Below are 16,775 nucleotides of genomic sequence, written 5' to 3' on the forward strand. Positions count from 1 at the left end.
GCTTCTTCCAGGATTAGCAGCCGAGGAAGCAAGCCGAGCACAGCCCGAGAGCACCGCAGTCACCGCTCCAGTGGGCTCCCTCGTGCAGCGCACAACATACACGCTGTGCATGGCAGGCTGCTGAAGACCGCTTGGCTGGAAGGGGATTTTGGAGGGCACACGAATGCAGGCGGGCCAGGAAGCTCCCATCTCCCTACGCGGGGCCCCAGGAGAAGCCCAGGCACACCCTGCACACACGGGACCAAACGCTACTCCCCATCTGCCCTTTGGGCTGTGCCCACCACGGGCACCCTAGGAGCTGAGTGAAGACACTGTTCTCAGCGAGGACCAGTCTGGGTGGCCTACGCTGGGTTTTCTAGAACTTTGAATTGCTAGATGGCGTCCTTCATAAAGGTGGATTTTAGCTTCTCTTGAAAACTCAGCTGACCTCATACACAGAGTCCATGTCGTCCACTTGGGCAGTGCCACTTCACAGTGACGTCGCTCTCTGGCCAGGCCCCGCGTATCCCAGCCTGCCACAGGCCCCACGTGGACCATTCCAACCCCTCTCCTGCCAGGGTTTGCCAAGCCAGTGATCCCACCGACTCGCTGTGTGACCTTGGCCCAGCTGCTGCCCCCCTCTGAGTCCTCACCTATTCCTGCAACTGAAGGGGACAGGCTCTTCTCGTCTTCGAGGGCCCTCCAGCTCCGCGCACTGACATCGCTGGGGAAGATGGAGAGGGAGATAAAGAGAAAATAGTTCTGCTTAACTGCCTCATTAAGCTCTCCTTGTTGGAAAGACAGAATTGGAGCAAAGCTTCCTCTGTTTCATTGCTTGCTTGCTTGCACCCTACCCAGATGAATGATGCAGCTGAATGCTTGGCGGGGGGAGGGGCCTGGAGACAGAGGAGGGTCCTTGGGAAGAGCCAGAACCTGGCCAGCCTCAGGCATGGTGAGGTTCACATCCCTGTCAGGGTTCTATTTGGCCACATGGAACAGAACCCCCCCAAAGCCATTTTTTGTTTGTTTCTTTCTTTGTTTTGGCCAAGTCGCGCATCTTGCGGGATCTTCGATCGCCGACGATGAGGGATTGGACCCGGGCCCCAGCAGTGAAAGCGCCGAGTCTTAACCACTGGGCTACCAGGGAACTCCCTCCCCGACAGCCACTTAAAAGAGAGTGGGATTTATATTCCTCCCGTGTGCCAGTGATGATAACAAATGCTACTGTGGAACATGACTTATGCAGGTGCCCAGGGCTGTTCTCAGCATGGCACAGAGATTAACTCACGTTAACCCATGTCTTGGGGTGATTAGTGTCTCCCCAAAATTCACATCCACCTGGAACCCGTGAATGTGACCTCATTTGGAAATAGGGGGTTTGCAGATGTAACCAAGTTCAGATGAGGTCATACCAATCAGGGTGGGCCCTTAGCCAATGACTGGTGTCCTTATAAGAAGAGGGAACTTTGGACACAGAGACACACAGAGGGAAGACAGTTATGTGTTGACAGAGGCAGAAATTGGAGTGATGCACCTACAAGCCAAGCAACATCAAGGACGGCCGGCAACCACCAGAAGCTCAGAGAGGGCCGTGGAATAGATTCTCCCCCAGCGACCCCAAGGCAACCTTGCCGATGCCTTGATTTCAGATTTCTGGCTTCCAAAACTGTGAGCGATTAGATTTCAGTTTTTTAAGCCACTAAGTCTATGGTACTTTGTTGTGGCAACCCCGGAAATGAATACACTCCAAGAAGTGGGTTCTGTCTTCATCCGCATTTTACAGATGGGAAACTGAGGCACAGAGAGGGTAACTAGGGCAAAGTTGTACAGCCTGTAAGTAGTGGAGTCAGGATTTAACCCCAGCCCATTGGGTTCCACCTCAAAGATTTTCTGCCAGAGAGCGAGACACGTGCGCAAGTGGACACGCGTCTGTGTGCACAGATGCAGCCAGGAACCTCTACAGGGTCACCTGTGGGGTGCAACAGGGTACACACGGTGCTGACACAGAGGATTTGACCCGAGTCCACAGAAAGCGCCTGTGAAGTGATGACGAACGGGCCACGGGAACCGAGTCGCCACGGCGTGATCACATGATCACATTACCCGCTCAGTTGGAAGGAGTATGGCCAGTCTGATGGATGAGATTTAGCAGGTCAGAGCCTTTGCCGATGGCACGATCCCCAATCGACTGTGCGTGGGAGGAAGCCCCAGCACAGGAAGGAATGCCTGGGCTGGCGATCAGCATGGACCATCAGGGGACGGTGCTCAAACAAAGAATGGGACGTCCTCGGAGAGCTGGGGCTTTCCTCCGACGCCACTTCCCTTAGTCTGTCTGAGCCTGGGTTTCTTCCTCTGTGAAAGGGGGCCACGGATACACACAACGTGGATGATCTCACAGACGTTATGTTGAGCGGAAGAAGCTAAACACAAAAAAGCACATTCTAGATGATGCCATTTCTATGAAATTCTGCCAGGAAACTAACCTACGGGGAGAGAGTCAGAATCGTGGTTCGCTCAGCAGGGTGGGTGCCTTCTGGGCGCTGGAAATGTTCTGTATCTGGAGCTGGGGGGTTGTTACTTGGCTATATACACACGGGGAAATTCATCAAGCTGCACCTTAAGATTAGCTCCCTTTACATATATATGTAAATGCATATGTATGTATATTTCATTGGAAGGAGGGAGGGAAGGAGAGGAGAGCAGAGGGGAGGGGAGGACAGGATGGAAGGAAGTTAGTTTTTGGTCACTAATGTCCTAAGTATTAAATCCTATAAAACGGATTGACAACCTTCGGGGGCTGGTACAACTTTTATTCCCACTTTACAACAAGGCAGTAATTCCGAGGATGCACAGCTGGAACCCGGCAGATGGACCTTTCACCCGCACTCCCCCAAGTACCACACCCTTTTCACCCTATGAATCCTTCCAAATACTGCCCCAGTCCTAGCCAAGAACAGTGTGGTGGGCAAAGCGGAGTTACTCCAATGAAGCTTCATGGCCACAGCCCCCAGATCCTCCCTTGAGCTCCAGGAGAAAAGGAGGTGGTTGGAGGGCAACGAGCCAGGGCCCTTGGTGCTCCCCACCCTGGCAGTACAGTGGCAGAGACTGTCCTAGTTGTCCCCCCAAATCCAACGGCCCCTCCTTCCCCAGTAAGAGAAACGCTGACTTTTAGCTGGGCGCACAGCTGGCGGGAATAAAGCCAACGTTTCCAGGCTCCCTTGCAGCTAGGCGTGGCCAAACAATTCAGTCCTGAAACTGAGTCCCCCTCACGCTGAGTTCCCTTATTGAGTTTATGATTAATCTCTCCATGCAAAACTTTATTCCCTTTCTTGTCCCCTCTGACCTCAATCCTGTGTTAACTGAACACTAATCACCCAGAGTCAGATGCTAAAATTGCAGTTGTTGATAACATCATTAACGTACTAAAATTGCTCTTTCTAGATCTCATCATTAACGCACAAACTCAGGTTGTTTCTCCAGGGCAATATGAGCTCACAGACCCCTGAGCCGTGGATCATTTGACCAGAAAATCATAAACCAGAGACATCCTGAATCCTGATTAAGAGATGTCACACAATGAAGGGTAATCTCAGCCTCCTTTGTTCTTCCTCTTTTAAAAAAAAACCTTAACTCAGACACCAAGTTGGAGTGGATCTGAGGCTTGTCTCCCACTCCCTTGCTTGGTGCCGTGTAATAAATTCTTACTTTGCTGCAAATTCCCACTCTCAGTATGGCTTCCTGCACCACAGGCACACAGGCATACTGCTCTGTTTCAGTACTGGCCACCAAGATGTAGGTGGAAGCGATATGTTTGATGTCTGGGAAGGATCCTTAAAGGGAAGAGAAATGGTCGTCTTCTGGCCTTCTCCTTTCTACTGGCTGGAATTCAGATGTGGTGGCTGGAGCTGCAGCAGCCCTATTAGACCATGAGATGCAAGCCATGACTCCCTCCTGATTTTTTCTTCTGAGAAGTAAACTTCTGTCTTGCTTAAACTCCCATGCTGGGGTTCTCTTTCAAATGTTTTCCTAACTCATAATGACAATAAAGTGTCCAAGCAGTCACAGGGTTTCAAGGTTTTGGGGGTAGCCTCCAAGTAGCCTTGTTTGGGTTGAAAGGAAGTGATCTTTTTTGAGGGTATTCCTGAGGCCTTAGCACTGATCACAGAGGTGACATTTGGAATGACAGAAGGACCCAACCATGCTTGTGTATTTTGGACTTGTGTGTAGAGGCAATGTGATTTAAATACTTCTAACCCATCAAGCGTTACCCGCCATAGGGAAAAATATTTCAAATAGCAAACTGAACTCCAGCAGCTATTACATCATCCCTATTCCAAATTCATTTTCTCAATATCTTGTAAATTGCAAACTATTTCCAACATAGAAAGGGTAAAGTTAATAGCAGTAACAGATTGTCTATCTCCAACCATGCGAATTAAACAGATATTAACACTTTGCCAAGTTTGCTGCAGATCTCTCTTTTTACAGAATTAAAAGTTTGCAGATCCAACTAAAGCCCTCCTCCTCCCACAAACACACACAGCCTCCTCTCCTCCAGCCCCACACCCCAGCCTCCAAACCCAGACTTCTCCTACACAGACTGTCTCCATAAACCATAGGTGGTGTGGTAAAAAAAAAAACCCTTCCTTATTCTAACTATTTAAATTCATTTGCTCATACATAGTTGAAGCCATCACTTTACTACAATTTATGTCAGACTACTGAGCCCGTTGGGAGGATGTAGGTCTTTGGGGAAATTTTATTCCACCAATATTGCCCAAAGACATATGTGCTATTTTATTTTTCTCTAGTCCACGTTGCAGTAAATGTGTACGTTATTCAGATTAAAAGGAACAGCTGAACTGTGTACCAGCTAAAATTATCCTGTGTACCACCAACGGTACACTACCAGTTGGGAACACAATCCAACCAGTCCCATGAGAGCTGGATTCTGTGACCCCACTCTCCTCCGAAGGTCAGCCAAACTAGAATCTTTCAGACACTTCTGATCGTACCCTGTGACAATAAAAATAAAATTTGAGCACCAATCCCCATGATAGGAATATTTCTTAACTTGTAATTTATGCATATGTCCTCTTGTATTACTCAGCCGTTTTCTTACTGCTCACCTGTATTACTGGAATTATCCTCCATCTGTCGCTTCTCTGCAGGGAGATGTTTAAGCCACTTGTCCATTTCACGAGGGTTACTTCAGTTAATCCCAGGTACTCTGGTCTTAAAGTCGCCAGCCCGGGCTTATTCACGCTGCAATTGTGACAGGTGTAGAGGGCACCCCTTCACCTCAGGTGCAGCTGAAAAGCAAATAAACAAGCATTTGTTGAATGCTTTCTGTGTTCCAGGCCTGTTCTGAGCTGCGTTACTCAGACTAGCTCATTTCATCCTCACAACAGCCCAGGAAGTGGTGTTATTATTCATTTACAACTGAAGCTCAGAGAGGCTGAGAAAAGGCCAAGGTCACAGAGCTGTCAAAGGGGAGGCGGGAATTAAACCCAGGCTGACCAGCTCTTACTTAGCCAGTGCCCTTCAGCCCTCCTGAAGGAAAAGGGCAACTCTCTGTTTTCTAAGGCATCTTGGGAAGGGATTGTGACGTGGGACCCACTGACATTTGGCCTGAGAGCAAGGGCACCCATAACGAGTCAGACCTTAAATACTAGTAGAGAATCTTTACCTGTGGATTAGGTTCTAAAGTGAACCAGTGAGTTAAAAAAAAAATTAGTATCACCAGTTATCCTTAAATCACGCCTAAAGTAGTAGACCATGCCTTGGGAAGTATAGCACAGCGAGTGGTTCCTCTGTTGTGTGTGCTGGTCATTGCCTGCTTGCCCTACGCTTGTCTGCGACCTTTATTTGCTGGGCTGTCCAATCAGATGGCTTCCACCCAGTGTCAGCCAATGGGAGGCACTGGTTGGAACTGGAGGGCGGGAGGAAGAGAGCACCCAGAGTATTCAGGGTATTTCTCCCCTTCTTTCTTCTTTGTTTTTTGTTTGTTTGTTTGTTTGTTTTGCCACGCAGCTTACGGGATGTTAGTTCCCCGACCAGGGATTGAACCCATGCCCCCTGCAATGGAAGCAGGTGTCCTAACCACTGGACTGCCAGGGAATTCCCTCCTTTGGTGGTTTTCTCCAGTAGTGGCTGCATCTCTGCTGCATGTCTACTGTATCTCTAGCTCTTGCCAGACAGCCCTGCCAGGGCTCTGGTTCCCCTGGATGACCCGAGCTCCTAGCTTGGGTACCACCACCTCCTCCGTCTGTCCCTCTAGTTTAGCAACGGCAGTGGCTTCCTGCTGTTACTGACCACTGGGCTTCTCAGCTCTTCCATCACCTGTGTGACCAAATCCCTGCATTAAACTCCTTTTGTTGAAACACCTAGGGTGATTTCTGTTTTCCTGATTGGACTCTGATTGGATACGCACTGAACAATGTTTGGGGGCCATGTCATATCAAAAATATGTACCTTTGGTTGGCATTCCAAGTGTTGATAAGTAGAGCAACCGGAACTCCCAGACCTTACAGATGGCAGTGAAAACTGGGACCGCTACTTTGGAAAACTGTCAGTAGCTACTAGAGCTAAGCCCATGCCTAGTCTATGATTCAGAAATCCCACTTCCAGACATGCTCCCAAGAAAAATGAGTACAAACGACCATCAAAAGACATAGACGAAAACATCTACGGCAGCTTTCTCTGAAATAGCCCCAAACGGAAAACAACCCAAACGTCCATCAGCACTAGAATGAAAAACAAATTGTGATTTATTCATACAACTGAAAACTGCACAGAAATTTAAAAAGAACAAACAGCTGGTCTACACGTCAACATGAACGACTCTCGCCACCAACGGAAAGCGGAAGAAGCCGGACACCGTGTCTGTTAAGAGCTCATACACTGTCGTTTCATTGAAGTGAGGTTTGGGAATGGGTAGAAGGAATCCACGGTGGTGCAGCTCCCAACAATAGCGACCCCTGGAAGGGAGGGGTGGGCTGTGCCGCGCCTGAGGGCAACTTCTGCGGTGATCAAAATCTCCCACGTCTGGATCAGGGTTCTCATAACCTTGGCGTAAATGTGCAAAATCCATCTAGCTTCACATTTAAGATTTGTGCACCTTCCTGTATATTGTTCCTCAATAAAAATTCTTAACTTTGACCATGAAGTTCTCTCTCAGCTTGGCAATATGACCAATGACTGACATGGCAGTGGGGACAACAGACATCCCCCCCGCCCCTGCAAGCAGGGATGTGAACAAATACTTACACACTCATGTTCACAGCAGCACTATTCACAATGGCCGAAAGGTGGAAGTAACCCACGAGTCCATCAACAGATGAACAAAACGTGGTTTACATATACAATAGAATATTGTTTGGCCATAAAAAGTAACGAAGCTGCCGTGAACCTAAAAAATAAAGTCTATTAAAAAAAATAGAGAGAGAGAGTGTATATGGGGGGGGGGAAAACGAATGAAGTACTGATACATGCTACGGCATGGATAAACCTCAAAAACGTGATACTAGGTCAGCCAGAGGGAAAAGGACAAATACTGTATGATTCCAATGTATGAATTTTGTAGGGGAAGCACCATTGTCTATAGCATGTACATTTACTACAATAAAAAATAAAGCAAAAAAAAAACCCAGAAAAAAATTATATATATAAAACACACACACACAAACCCTGACCCGCCTGGCTGAAGACAGGAATGACCTTGGTGAAATTTACGCTCCAGAGCCCGGAGCCCTGCAGGGAACCAGGCTGAGACCACGTGCTTACTTTTCCTGTGCTTTTCCCGTGCTCCATCCTGCCTCTGTCTGCGGCCTTCTGCCCCAGTAAATCACTCCTGTAAGTATCCCTCTCTCTCGGGCTGCAATTATAAGGTGATCCGGGAAGGCCTTGCTGAGAGGGTGAAACTTGCGTGAGGCCACTGGCATCCGCGACTTTGAAGAGAAGGAGTTGAAATCTCTTGTTTCAGAGAAAAGGGGACAGAGGTGCAGAGAAGTGCCCTGCTTTGGCCAAGATTCTGTAGGAGCAGGGGCCACTCGGGGACTCAGACCACAGCCCTGGGCGTCCACCTCCCCATCCCCTTCTCTCTTTTTTTTTTTTTTTTTTTTTTTTTTTTTTTTTTTTTTTTATGCGTTACGCGGGCCTCTCACTGCTGTGGCCTCTCCCGCCGCGGAGGACAGGCTCCGGACGCGCAGGCTCAGCGGCCATGGCCCACGGGCCCAGCCGCTCCGCGGCACGCGGGATCCTCCCAGACCGGGGCACGAACCCGCGTCCCCCGCACCGGCAGGCGGACTCTCAACCACTGCGCCACCAGGGAAGCCCCTCTCTTTTTTTTTTTAACATTTATTTATTTATTTGGCTGCATCGGGTCTTAGTTGCGGCTCACAGGATCTTCGTTGTGGCATGCGGGATCTTTCGTTGCGACGCCTGGGCTTCTCTCTAGTTGTGGCATGGGCTCCAGAGCATGCGGGCTCAGTAGTTGCGGCGTGGGCTTAGTTGCCCCAGGGCATGTGGGATCTTAGTTCCCCCACCAGGGATCAAACCCATGTCCCCTGCGTTGGAAGGCAGATTCTTAACTATTGGACCACCAGGGAAGTGCCCCCATCCCCTTCTTTACCTGCGGCAGGCTCGGCCTGTCTAACTGTAAAGCCGATGCGGCACCAGCCTGTCCCCAGCGTCCAAAAGTCCTTCTGAAGCCTGTGGAAAATCTAGTTTGAGAGCTAATGGCCAGGAACGGCCAGGAACAGCAGGCCTCTGCTCCCTGGGACCTGTCCCCAGGCCCCGCCTGCCGGAAGCGAACTGTGTCTTATTAAATCCACAGTCAGCACGCCTGACCCAGACTCTGATCTCAGGGGCGCGGCCCCGTGACCTCACCAAGGGGTTACCAACTGAAGCCGTGAGCACAGAGCACACAGGGGGAAGGGGAAGGGAATCACAGGGCCCGGGGCCTGGCCTGGGAAGTCTCATTTCTGGGTGGCAGAGAGCAAGCAGGGGTGTCTCAAAGATACACACAGCTCCAGGTTTCATTCTCGACTTTCTTTGCTGAAATAATCACTGTGTACAAACATGAAATATTGGGTCCCCAGACAGCACTAATTGTGTCTCCTTTGAAAGGACTGGTGACAGGATGTTGCATTGAAATAATTATGGCTTTTGCATGTGAAAGGGGAGGGAGGGGAGGGAGGGGAGGAAGGGAGAAGATCTTATTTGATTATTTATAGTAAATAGCAGAAGCCGAGTTGGATAAAGAGAGAGTTTCCAGTTTTTTGCAGAGAGACAGGCAGCCACCCCTGTCTGGGGCTGTGGAGTGACTTCTGGCCGGACGTGGGCTCCTTCACTAGGGGGACAAGAGACTTTGCTGGTCCAGAAATCGAGAAAGACAGATATGCCCTGTTTGACTGAGGGCAGTCAGGTGGCTGGTGAAATCCAGGTCCCTTGTCCTAATTAATAGTCAAGTGTTAACAGTGTAAAGATTGCCAAGATGTTCCAAATATGGCCCTCCATGACCTACTGGTGTTTAGAGAAGAAGACGTGGGGAGAAGGGAACACCGCGTGTTAAGCACCTACTACGTCCCTGCTGGGTGCTTCATCAGGATACCTTTCATTGCCTGTGGCTGTATGTTCAAATATGCAGCAAAGCTTTATTGAACACCTACTATAAGCTGCGTGGCAAACAATCACAGAAGCTCAGCGCATAACACAATGAGCATCGATTTAGCTGGGTGCGGGGTGGCCAGGACCCGCTGCTCTAGGCTGGCTCACCTGGCAGTCTCTGGAGGCATCACCTGCACGGGTTTTGCCGCTGCAGGTTGGGTGATGGAGCGGCTCAGAGGCTCAGCTCTCTCATCCTCTCTGGGACCAGCATCCTCTCTTCGTGGGGATGGAAGAGGAGCAGAATCACAAGTAAAACCCAGCAAGGGCTATGCCACGTGGTTAAAGCCAAAATCAAGCTGTGGAAAAGCAAACCCCGCCCCCAAAGTGGGAGGAGCTGGGCAGTAGGAGGAGCTAGAAGAGTGGGAGGAGCTGGGCAGTGGGAGGAGCTAGAAGAGTGGGAGGAGCTGGGCAGCGGGAGGAGGTGGAAAGGCGTAGAGGGTGAGGAACAGAAGCCAAGGCCAAAATATGTTGCTCACACATCCTCTGTGCCAGACTCTGTGCTGTTTGCTTGAGGAAGCCATTGTTTCTTAGACACTGAGTGTGGGCCACTTATTCATACATTCCGCAAATATTTACTGAGCGCCTGCCAGCCAGCACTGTGGAACCGGCACCGTGGAGTGCTGGAGAAACCCTTGTCAACAAAAACAGATAAGTCACTGCCCTGGTGGTCCTCACAGGGTGTGTAGGGGGAGGAGGTCACAAAACAATGTACCGCGTGCATGAATGTCAGCTGTGCTTAGCGTTGCAAGCAAGAGGCGCTTGTGCTAGGGACGCCTATAATACGGGAGCTGACCTAGCCTTGGGGGCTGAGGGAAAGCTCCTAAGGAAACCATCGATGATGGAGCTGAACCTTGAGAAATGCGTGGTAATGCCTTTGTGAAGAGGGAAGAGAAAAGCATCCTGGGAGGAGGGCTCAGCAGGTGCAAAGGTCCTGCGAGGAGAAGTTTGCTTGCAGAGGCAGAGAAGGGTGGGGAGGCTGGTGGCAGAGCGCGGGTACAGGCAGCATGCTATGAACACCAGCCCCCAGGGCACTGCGGCTGATGGCCCAGTGGGCACAACACTCAGAATCTGGCAGCTCTAAGGGCTGGTGACAATGTCCAGGACCTTAAACAGAGCATATGCTGCCTCTAAAATAGAAAAGACAGTGGCAGAACTGAAGTTCATAACTGTCAACTTGGATCTTGACAGAACCTGTATTTTGTTAACAAGTCATGTGCAGCTCAGAGCAACTCTTAGAGGTCTCTGCTTTTAAACCACAGTAGTGGCAGGACTGGCGCTTCCCAGAAGATGGAGTAGATGCGCTTTTCCCCTCTTCTTCTCACTACATATAACTTAAACCTAATGCTGGCTTACACTTACGTAGTCTTTTGCATCTGCAGGCACTGCTTCAAGTGCTCTACTAAGACCCATTCTATTAATCTCCCCCGTGTACTATGTCAGATATTGGTAAGTGTTAAGGACAAAACATAAAACAGGGCAGGGAACCCAGGAGGTGCCATTTTAAGTAGAGTAGCAGAGGCGTCACCACTGAGAAGGGGTCGGTTCACCTAAAAGAGGAAGACGGCACAGCCAGTGCAAAGGCCCGGAGGCTGGAATGTGCCTGGAAAATTTCAGGAACTATTAGGAGGCCAGTGTGGCTCGTGCTGAGTCAGCGAAGGGGTCAGTATTGGGAAACGAAGGCAGAAAGGGCATGGGGGCGTGTGCTGAGAAGCCTGAGCTGGTATGTTGCATTAAGAATGTACAGACTGGGACTTCCCTGGTGATCTAGTGGTTAAGAATCCACGCTTCCCCTGCAGGGGGCGTGGGTTCAGTCCCTGGTTAGGGAACTAAGATCTCACATGCTGCACAGCCAAAAAAAAAAAAAAAAAAAGAATGTGTAGATTGGGAATTCCCTGGCTGCCCAGTGGTTAGGACTTGGTGCTTTCACTGCTGGGGGCCTGGATTCGATCCTTGGTCAGGGAACTAAGATCCTGCAAGCTCCGCAAGCTGTGCAGTGTGGCTTAAAAAAGAAAAAAAAAAATGTGCACAAGCCACCCAAAACGGGGGTCAGAGACAGGTGGCTCCCTCAGCATCCAAGCTCCCATTTTAGGGAAGTGAAACCCACGGGGTTGTTCTCACGGAAGATGCAGTTTCAATACACCCCTACAAAGGAAGCAGAGTCACAAGATTCATTCCTTACACATCCCAGAAATGAGGGCACATAATGAGTTGGGGAGAGAAGGGAGAAGGGCAGTCCTCTGCCCCAGGTCACCAGCCAGGAAAAGACAGAAAGCAGGGTAGCGGGCACTGATGACTTACACGGTGGTTGGGACAGAGATCGCTAACTTTTTGCGAGCTTAACTCTAAGTGGTTATTTTAAAATGTGCCCCGGGAAGATCAGAGTGGGAACTCGTGGTGGGCAGCCTAAACTCAAGGCCTTATCTAAATGTCCAGACTCTGGATGTGAGCAGGGTTATCAAACCATAAACTGTCTGGGCAGCAACTCAGAAAGAAAAAAGTTGTTTTCCTCATCACAGGAGGTGAGAGCATACAGAGCTTTGAGACCACAGTGAGAACTTTGATTTTTACTCTGAGGGAAGTGGGAGCCATGGAAGGCTCTAGAGCAGAGGAGCAGGTCTTAAGAGGATCCCTCTGGCTGCCGTGTGGGGAATGGACTCAGTGGGGTCGGTCCAGGCTGGGACCTGGGTGAGGGCAGTGGAGGTTAGGTAAAGTGACCAGACTCTGGATCTATTGTGAACAGAAAAGCAACAGGATTTCTTAATGAATTGGAAACCGGGAATGAAGGCCTCAGGCTGCTGGCACTTGGCAAAAAGAAGAGTCGGGGATGACTGAGGATTTTAGCCCAGCAACCAGAAGATGAAGTTAGCGTCCGCAGAGATGGGCAGACGGCAGCAGGAGCAGGTCTGAGGTCGATTTTAAACATGATCAGCTTGAGCTGCCCGTGAGGCATTTGCGGCCAGCCGGGTTTTCCTCTAAGGACACAGCAGCAGAAGATGTAATGCACTGTCTGGTTGAAGCTTCTGAAAATCTTCACTTGTCGGATTTGTTGCCTCTGGGGATAAAACAAACCGACCAGACCTTTCTCCACCATCTCTCCTGAGGGCAGCGAGCCTCCAACTGGGTCGGCCTCAATCGGCTGGGCAGCTGGCGCCATAAATCACCGAGCGACGATGCCAGGGCCCTCAGAGGACGTCTCCTGGTATGAGGCTCAGACAATAGAAGGGGATGAGGATGAGCTCACACAGCGGCGGGCACATTAGATTTGCCATAAATTATTACAAAGTAACAGGAAATCACAGTGATCTCAGCTGAGCTGCAGAAGGAACAAGGGGAGGGTGGAGGCACCCTCACAGCCCCGCATGCTCCAAATCATCACCTTGCTCTGTGTGTGTGCACACGTGTGTGTGTGCACGTGTGTGTTTGTGTCCCAGAGTACACCATAAACAGACGTGGCATGAATGAGAAATGTGAAGGTTGAGAACATCGGGTGATTTCTTTGCTTAACTACTTAAAGGCTGTGTGTCCTTGAGCAAGTTACCTGACCTCTCTGAGCCTCGGTTTTCTTATCTGAAAAATGTCGACAATAACTACACCTACTTCATAACACAGCGGGGGAGGAAGTGTGATAGCTATTCATCCCTAAACCGTTTGTTGCCTTTCTGTTTCTCCTCCCCAGCACACAGTAGGATTGCATTTCCCCACCCCTTGAATTTAAGTGAGGTCATGTGACTTGCTTCCACCAATAAAACATGAGTGGGAGTGATAGTATCACATTAAGAGCCCATGCACGGTGCACCATGATTCACTGCGTTCACTTCCCTTCAAATGTTCTGTTTACCAAGAGCAGAGCTGCTCAAGATTAAGATTCTTTTCCATTATATGTTATTACAAGATACTGAGTAGAGTTTCCTGTGCTATACGGTAGGTCCTTATTGGTTATCTATTTTATATACAGTAGTTTGTATCTGTTAATCCCAAACTCCTAATTTATCCCCCCATCCCCCCTTCCCACTTTCATAACCATAAGTTTGTTTTCTATGTCTGTGAGTCTACTTCTGTTTTGTAAATAAGTTCATTTGTATCATTTTTTTAGATTCCACATATAAGTGATATGATATTTGTCTTTCTCTGATTTACTTCCCTTAGTATGATAATTTCATCTTCTTACAAGTACAGCGGTCCTATTGGATTACAGCCCACCCTAATGACCTCATTTTAACTTAATTACCTCTTCAAAGACCCTATTTCCAAATACAGTCACATTCTGAGGTACTGGGGGTTAGGACTTCAACGTATGAATTTGGGAGGGGACACAATTCATCCCATAATGGTTGGTTACCCTCCTTTGACAGCACACAAGGAACTGAAGTCCTGCCGACACTATGTGAGCACATAAGCGATCCTTCCCCAGTCGGGCCTCCAGATGAGACCCCGTCCAGCCAACACCTTATTGCAGCCTTGCAGAGGAACCAGCTAAGCCGAGTCCAGACTCCCGACCCACAGAAACTGTGAGATAAGAAGTGTGGGTCATTTTAAGCTACGCACTTTGTGATGACTTGAAAAGCAGCAGTAGACAATGAACACACAGAGTCACATCAGCACATTTGTCCAACTTTGTTGCCCTCTGCTGACTCTCCATTCTCCATTCTCAGCACAAAAGCTTCTATTTCCATATTCTCAAGATATTCTTCTGGAAGAACTTCAAGGACCTACATTATTCTTCAGGTTCCTCTTCTGTTTAACCTGATAACTCATCCCACTGGGCTCTCAGTCCTTCACTGAAGTGATGGAATTTTGTTTTTATCAAAGTGCTTTCACATGCTTCGTTAATCAATCAGTTCATTTGCTTGTTGGGTTTTTATCTTTTTTCCAGTCACACAAGATAACTGTTCCCTCCTAAATGCAGCCGGGAAGGTGAAAGTCAGAGAGGAGATGCAATCATTGAAATAGACTCCATTCTCTGGGTGCCTTTCACATCAGTAATCCAGGGTGCTCTGCAGCAAACTTGTTGGAACACAAAGATGCTCTTTGAAAAAGGGATTCAATGGAAAACCGCAGCTCCACTTAGAGATGCACATTGGGCATACTGCAGGCACTGGTAAATCCAGCACGGGGAGAAACCACTTCAATGCCTTTTGCTCTGATGCACGTGGTGACATTGCAGGGTAAGTAAAATGATCCCTACTTTCCAGATGAGAACATTGGGGCTTATTCTAGCGCCTTGCCCAAGGTCCTCCAGTGGATACAGTCAGCCTGGGAGTCAGACCCAGGCTGGGAACACCAGAGCCTGGCCCCATATGACTTCTTAAACCAAGCAAGGAATTGAATAAGGCTTCAGCGGATCCTAAGGGGTTGGTTAAGGTCAAGAATTTGCTGGAACAAGGGCAGGGGCTGACTCGGGGGCCAAGCTGATGTGTTTTTTCTGCTGAAAATATCCCCTGAGTGAAATTCCAACCATCTCCTTTTGCTTTTAAGAACTACAAATACATATATTTTTTAAATTTGTATTTTCCTTAAAATGAAATGGGATGAAGGAACTGGCCATCTGGGCTCTGGTGCTCAGAACTAACATATGCTTTCTTCCCCCAGAGATCTTGCTGGGAATAGTAATACTGTTATTAAAAATGGTTCACATCTAGTGAGCCCTCGTCTGTGCGTAAGGCGTGTGCTGTGCTAAGCACTGGACGGTAGTTTCTCATTTAATCCCAACAAGAGCCCTGTGAAGTTAGGACTGTTCATGCTCCATTTTGCAGATGAGGAAATTGGGGCATGTAGAGATCAAATGGCTCGGCGAATACCAGGCCAGCGGCAAGAAGCGAGTGGCCTTCAGACACAGCGGGAGGAAACTTCGTGACATTGTATAGAGAATTGCCAAGAGTATGAGAGATTGTGAACTTTGCCAACATTAACACTGACTACCGGGCCTTGGTTAAAAACAGCAGCTGTTTTCACCACGTGCCTAGTGCTGTTTTCAGGCCTTTGTCTGTACGCAGTTGTTTAGTTCTCAGAACAATCCCAGAAGGGAAGAAATGTTATCATCGTCCCTGTTTTCCAGGTGATGAAACAGAGGCACAGAAACGTGGAGTGCCGTGTCCAGGGTTCCATAGCTAAGAAGTGGCGGAGCTGGGACTCCAGCACAGAGCCCTGTGCCCTTAACCTTGCACCCCACTGCCTCTCTGGGCCTTACCTCTTTTCTTTCCCGTGTTAGCGCATTTTGCAAAGGCAGAAACTGAGCTTCTGCAAGGTGACGCAGGTCGCTCAAGACCACGCAGCTGCGTGGAAGCAGACTCAATACCTATCTGACCCAGAGCCAGTGTTCTAACCACCAGGCTCCCCCATCGCTTCCCGGGAGCACCTGATGCCAGGCCAGAGGTGAATGGGTTTCGCCTTCACTGTGCCACATGCAGCTTGACCAGGCAGGCCCCGACGGACCCCACCCTTTCCAGGCCCATTGCCACTCTCTGCTGAGATAATGCTGACCCGAAAGATCAGAGGCAGAAGACGGCTTGGTACTTTTCACATCTGCTGCTTGCTCAGCATTCGTGCTGAACTTAAAAAAAAAAAAAAATCCTTGAGAATGCCAGAACCAGAGCTGTAGCTTGCTTAAAATGAAAAAAAAGAAAAGAAAAAACTGATAATGTCAGGAATCTTTCTTGCAAGCCAATGCAAATCAAACGAGCTTAAGCAGAAAAGGGAATTTATTGGCTCAAGTAACTAAAATTCCAGGAATAGTTTCAGCTTCAGGCATAGCTGGATCCAGGGGCTTAGATAATGTCATCAGGCCTGAGGGTCTCTCTCTCTCTCTCTCTCTCCATGCTGGCTTCACTCACAGATGCCACATGGTGGCAAAATGGCTGCCAGGAGTTTTATGCTACATCCCCCAGATGGGGCTCTAACAGGAAAGAGACGGTCCCACAGCCAAGTCTCCAGGATCAGCCCTAATTGGCTATCCTCGACCAATCACAGAGGTCAGAGGAATGCAATAAGCTGATTGGCTTAGATCAGGATCCTCCTCCCTGGAGTTGGGGATGCACCATTTTTGGACTAAGAGTGGAAGGCTAGATCTCCTGAAGACAAATAGGGCTGCTGTCAGAAGAGGAGAAGCGGGTGCTGTGAAGACAGACACA

The sequence above is a fragment of the Phocoena sinus genome, chromosome 14, assembly GCF_008692025.1.
Source record: "Phocoena sinus isolate mPhoSin1 chromosome 14, mPhoSin1.pri, whole genome shotgun sequence".
Classification (NCBI taxonomy): Eukaryota; Metazoa; Chordata; class Mammalia; order Artiodactyla; family Phocoenidae; genus Phocoena; species Phocoena sinus.